The sequence below is a fragment of the Aegilops tauschii genome, chromosome 3, assembly GCF_002575655.3.
Source record: "Aegilops tauschii subsp. strangulata cultivar AL8/78 chromosome 3, Aet v6.0, whole genome shotgun sequence".
Lineage (NCBI taxonomy): Eukaryota > Viridiplantae > Streptophyta > Magnoliopsida > Poales > Poaceae > Aegilops > Aegilops tauschii.
The window spans coordinates 576972032-576978031 of record NC_053037.3 but is presented as its reverse complement, the minus strand read 5'-3'; the positions used below and the strand labels follow the sequence as shown (position 1 = coordinate 576978031).

General features: G+C 41.5%; 1 pseudogene; it reads right to left on the bottom strand.

Annotated features, from left to right (window-relative positions):
• Positions 1–5692: 5692 nt before the first annotated feature.
• Positions 5693–6000, bottom strand: part of LOC109762235 (probable serine/threonine-protein kinase PBL7) — a 40727-nt pseudogene continuing 40419 nt past the window's right edge.

Here is a 6000-nt window from a genome sequence, read left to right as displayed (position 1 = left end):
TATCGGGAGAGGGGTATATCGACGACGACGGACCCGATAAAACATAAGAAAACGAAGAAGAAATAAAAAGAGGAGAAGAATAAAAGGAATAGAGGAGAAGATCGAAGAAAAAAAGAAGAAAAAAAGAGGAGAAGAAGAAAGGAATAGAGGAGAGAAGAAGAAAAAATAGAATTTTTTCTATTTTTTCTTCTTCTCTTCTATTCCTTTCTTCTTCTCCCCTTCTTTTTCTTCTTTTTTCCTCTTCTTATTTATTTCTCCTCTTCTTCCTCTCCTCTTCTTCTCCTTTCTTCCTCTTCTTATTTTCCTTTTTATATGAACATATCATCATATATATGAACATACATTTTCTTTGCATATGCATATGAACATACATTTTCTTTGCATATGCATATGAACATACATACATTTTTCTTTCATATGAACATACATACATACATTTTCTTTGCATATGACCATACATACATTTTTCTTTGCATATGACCATTCACACATTTTCTTTGCATATAAACATACATACATATGGACATACATACATACATACATATAAACATAACATACATACACAAAAAATTCTAAAAATCTGCCTAAAAAATTATATGAAAAAAAGCATACATCATCCATCCATCCATATAATGAACATATACATCATCCATCCATCCATATAATCAACATATGCATATGAAAAAAAATTATATGAAAAAATTATGTGAAGAGGATCGAGGGGACAGGGAGGAAAGGGGGTCGCCGGAGCCGGACCGAACGGGGAGGAGGGGCGGCGTTGAGGCAGGGGCGGCAGTGGGGGCGGGCGCCGGCGACGACGACAATGGTGGGGGCGGGCAGGGGCGCAGGGGCGCGGCCGTGCGTGCCCGGGGACGGGGCACGGGGCGGCGGCCGGCGTGGGCTCGGGCGCGGGGCAGGGGCATGGGGAGACGGGGATGGCGGTCGGCGGCGGCGACGGCGACGAGGAGCACGCGAGCGATTTGGGAAGCCTGGCGGCGGGGGCAACTGGCGAGGGAGGCGAGGGAGATGTGAAATTTTCACAAGTCCTGGTTATATAGCAAGGGCATTGGTCCCGGTTCGTGGCACCAACCGGGACCAATGCCAACCTTTAGTCCCGGTTGGTACCACCAACCGGGACCAAAGGTCCCTTTTCAGCAGCGCAAAGGGCGGGAAGCGGCGGCCTTTGGTCCCGGTTGGTGGCACCAACCGGGACTAAAGGGGGGCATTGGTCCCGGTTGGTGCCACGAACCGGGACCAATGCCCCCTTTAGTCCCGGTTGGTGCCACCAACTGGGACCAAAGGCCTTGCGCTGCCCGCGGCCAAAAGTTTAGTCCCACCTCGCTAGTTGAGAGGGGCTCGAAGTGGTTTATAAGCCCCACTGCGGCTGCCCTCTCGAGCTCCTCTCAAATGCAGGCTTACGGGCCTAATGTCACACTGTGCTGTCTGTGGGCCTATTGGGCCTTCTGCGGGCCTGAATCCTGGCCCAGGTTGGGTTTCTAGTCGTATTCAGGCCGTGGTGGCCCAATAGGTGGCAGTTTTTTATTTTTTTTCCAGTATTTTGGTTCTGTTTTTTGCATTATTTATTTTCTTTTGTTTTTTGCTTTATTTTTTAATTCTTTGTGCTTTTAGGTCAGAAAATTTATAAACTTTCTGTTAGTGCCATTAGTTTTCAAATTTAAATAGTTAAAATTTGAATTCTATGAAATTTGTGTGAATCACAAGTTTGTGATTAACTTTACTATAAAAATAGTTTTTTTTTTAGTTTTTTTGTTTTGTTTTTTGCATTATTTATTTTCTTTTGTTTTTTGCATTATTTTTTAATTCTTTTTGCTTTTAGGTCAGCAAAATTATAAACTTTCTGTTAGTGCCATTAGTTTTAGAAAAAATATAAACTTTCTATTAGTGCCATTAGTTTTCAAATTTGAATTGTTAAAATTTGAATTGTTTGAAATTTGTGTGAATCACAAGTTTGTGATTAACTTTAGTATAAAAATAGTTTTTTTTTTCAGTTTTTTTGTTTGTTTTTTGCATTAATTTTTTTTGTTTTTTGCTTTATTTTTTAATTCTTACTGCTTTTAGGTCAGCAAAATTATAAACTGTCTGTTAGTGCCATTAGTTTTAGAAAAATATAAACTTTCTATTAGTGCATTAGTTCTTTATGAAAATTCTTTTTGCTGTATTTAGTTTTTTTGTTTTCTTTTTTGCTATATTTATTTTGTTTTGTTTCTACTTACAACAAAAAACTTATTTATTTTATTTTATTTTGTTTCTAATTACTTATTTATTTTACTTTATGATAATTCTTTTTGCTATTAAAGTTTCTATCAAAAAAGTTCTTTATGAAAGTTCTTTTTGCTTTTAATGATTTTGAATAGAAAATACTTCAATAATTTTAGTTGCATCAATTTTATATGATTTTAGTTTCAATAATAATAGAGGTTTCTTATAATGTTTTGAACAGAAAATACTTTGTTAATTTTAGTTTCATAAATTTTATTATAGTTTATTTTATTTTGTCTGAACACAAGAAGTCCGGAGTTGTAATAAGTTATTAAAAATAAAAAAGAGGCGCAATGCTCGTTGCTTTGCTTCAAGCCTTTCGAAATAGTGTAGACTGCACTGCACATAGCTCGATGCAGTCTACCTTATTCCTCAAGGCTTGAAGCTAAGCAACGTGAGCATTGCGCCTCTTCTTCATCGTCTCTGCACTCAGGGCTTATAAACCGCTCCTAGTGCCTCTCAGCTAGCGAGGTGGGACTAAAAAACTGTTTAGTAAGAAACTCTAGTACCGGTTCATGCCACGAACAGGTACTAAAGGTGCTCGTGGGGCCACAGCCTCATTAGTACTGGTTCGTGGCACCAACAGGGACCAAAGGGTGGAATTGGTCCCGGTTCGTGCCACCAACCGGGACCAATGGCCTTGCACAGCGGCGTGGTGGTGAGTTTAGTCCCACCTCGCTAGCTAAGAGAGAGCCGCACCTGTTTATAAGGTGCGGTGCGCCTGAGCTGTCGAGCTCCTCTCTAAAGCTGCTTCTCCTTTTGACTTTCGCATTGCGTCCTTGCATCGACTATGACCCGGCGGAGATCATCATCATCGGGCACTGGTTCCTCTTGATCTTTAGCAGCTTCCCCCCTTGCAGCATCATTGGGCACATCGTCTGGTTCCTCTTGATCTTCAGCAGCTTCCCCCGTTGCAGCATCACCGTATTCAGGGGGCACATAGTTGTCATCGTCCTCTTCTTCTTCGCCGTCTTCCATCATAACCCCTATTTCTCCGTGCCTCGTCCAAACATTATAGTGTGGCATGAAACCCTTGTAAAGCAGGTGGGTGTGAAGGATTTTCCGGTCAGAGTAAGACTTCGTATTCCCACATATAGGGCATGGACAACACATAAAACCATTCTGCTTGTTTGCCTCAGCCACTTTGAGAAAATCATGCACGCCCTTAATGTACTCGGAGGTGTGTCTGTCACCGTACATCCATTGCCGGTTCATCTGCGTGCATTATATATAATTAAGTGTGTCAAAAACCATTACAGAACATCATGAATAGATAATTAAGTGACCAAATTAATAGAAGTTCATCATCACATTAAAACCAAAGTACATACATAGTTCTCATCTAACAACATATATATAGCTCTCCAGAGCATCTAATTAATTAAACCATACATTGAAACTATGTAAAACATTTCAATGCGAAAACAAATGCGATCATAATCGCAACCAAGGTAACAATTGATCCAACGGCATAATGATACCAAGCCTCAGTATGAATGGCATATTTTCTAATCTTTCTAATCTTCAAGCGCATTGCATCCATCTTGATCTTGTGATCATCGACGACATCCGCAACATGCAACTCCAATATCATCTTCTCCTCCTCAATTTTTTTATTTTTTCCTTCAAATAATTGTTTTCTTCTTCAACTAAATTTAACCTCTCGACAATAGGGTCGGTTAGAATTTCCGGTTCAACCACCTCCTAGATAAATAAAATCTATGTCACGTTGGTCGGTATATTTGTCATAAACAATAAATGAACCAAATAGTTATAAAAAGATAATATATACCACATCCGAATCATAGACAGGACGAGGGCCAACGGGGGCGGATACCAAAACCATGGCACTATGTAATAAGAAGGAATAATAAAAGTAACAAAATTAGACAAGTAACTAGGTAAGAATTTTTTCCTTTCAGAAAGAAGATAAGAACAAGAGGCTCACCACGGTGGTGCTGGCGACGAGATCGGCGCGGGCGATCGACGGCGGTGAAGACGGGGACGGGACGTGACGGACCGCTAAACCTAGACAAAGTTCGGGGAAAATGGAGCTCGGAGGTCATGTTCAGAGAGGAGAAAGATTAACTAGTGTGGCTCAGACATTTCATCGAACACCTCATGTGCATAGGAGGTGAGCTAGAGCACCCAAATGCCCTCCCCTCGCCGGCCAGAAAAAACAGAGCACTCTAGAGTGCTCTGCTGTGGCGATGGGGTATATATAGGGAACTCATTGGTCCCGGTTCGTGGCACCAACCGGGACTAAAGGTCTTTGGTCCCGGTTGGTGCCACGAACCAGGACCAATGCCCCCTTTAGTCCCGGTTGGTGGCACCAACCGGGACCAAAGGCCTTGTGCTGCCCCGCGTCAAAAGTTTAGTCCCACCTCGCTAGTTGAGAGAGCTCGAGAGTGGTTTATAAGCGCTGCTGCGCCCACCCTCTTGAACTCCTCTCAACTGCAGGCTTTCGGGCCTAACTGTTCTCTTTGCCTATGGGGCCTACCGGGCCTTCTACGGGCCTGAATCTTGGCCCATGGATGGGTTTCTAGTCGTATTCGGGCCGTGGTGGCCCAGTAGGTGGCATAATTTTTTTCCTCTGTTTTTTTTCTCTTTTGCTTTATTTGTTTTGTTTTGTTTCTACTTACAACAAAAAACTTATTTATTTTATTTCTAATTACTTATGTATTTTACTTTAATTATTTTATTTTTATTTATTTTACTGCTGCTATTTTTATTTATTTTACTGCTGCTATTTTTACTTAATTTATTAAGGTTTATTTATTGTAGTTACTATAGTTTATTTTATTTTATTTTATTAAGGTTTATTTAGTTTTATTTATTTTATTAAGGTTTATTTATTTTATAAATATAAAAAATAAACATAGATGCGCTTATAGAGAAAATTAAACCTAAATTCATAATAAATTTCTATGAAATTTACTGTGAATTTAGGTCAAATTCCCTGTATAAGGGCATCTATTTTCACTTTAAGAGAAGCTCAACAAGGCAGAGAGGGACGGGCTTATAAACTGGTGTGAGCGCCCTTCGGTTGGCGAGGTGGGACTAAACACTGGCCGCAACTAGGACCAGCCCTTTAGTCCCGGTTTGTGGTATGAACCGGGACTAAAGGGTGGTGGGCCAGGAGCGTGGCCCATTGGTCCCGGTTTGTCCCACCAACCGGGATCAAACGGTCCGGGCGAACCGGGACCAATGCCCCCACGAGGCCCGGCAGGCCCCTGGCCGCACGAACCGGGACCAATGCTCACATTAGTCCTGGTTCGTGACTGAACCAGGACTAATGTGAATATTGCCCTGTGACCAAAGCCCAGTTTTCTACTAGTGACTTATGACAAGCCAGTGTCACAGGAATATTTGCACCTACTCTAGGTATATCTATTTATCTATCTATCTAGTTTCTACAAATAAAATTTCCCTCTCCAACACGAGAATGGGAGTGGAGCATGTTCCTGATCACACTACTAGTTCCTCCTATGTGTCTTCCCTGGGTAGGTCAACTTGAGCTGCTTACTGCATTCTTCTCGACTCTGAGATGCAAGTGAGAGCGACAGCCACGTCTATCATCTCATGTCTGAGACTGGCTGTTGTATTCAGGCACATTCGAGCAACGTTAAGGACATTGATCAATGATGTCACGTTGTACTGATTGCCAAGCGCTGGATCTATCAACATTGCAAAATTCCTTCTGTCAATCAAAGGGATGGC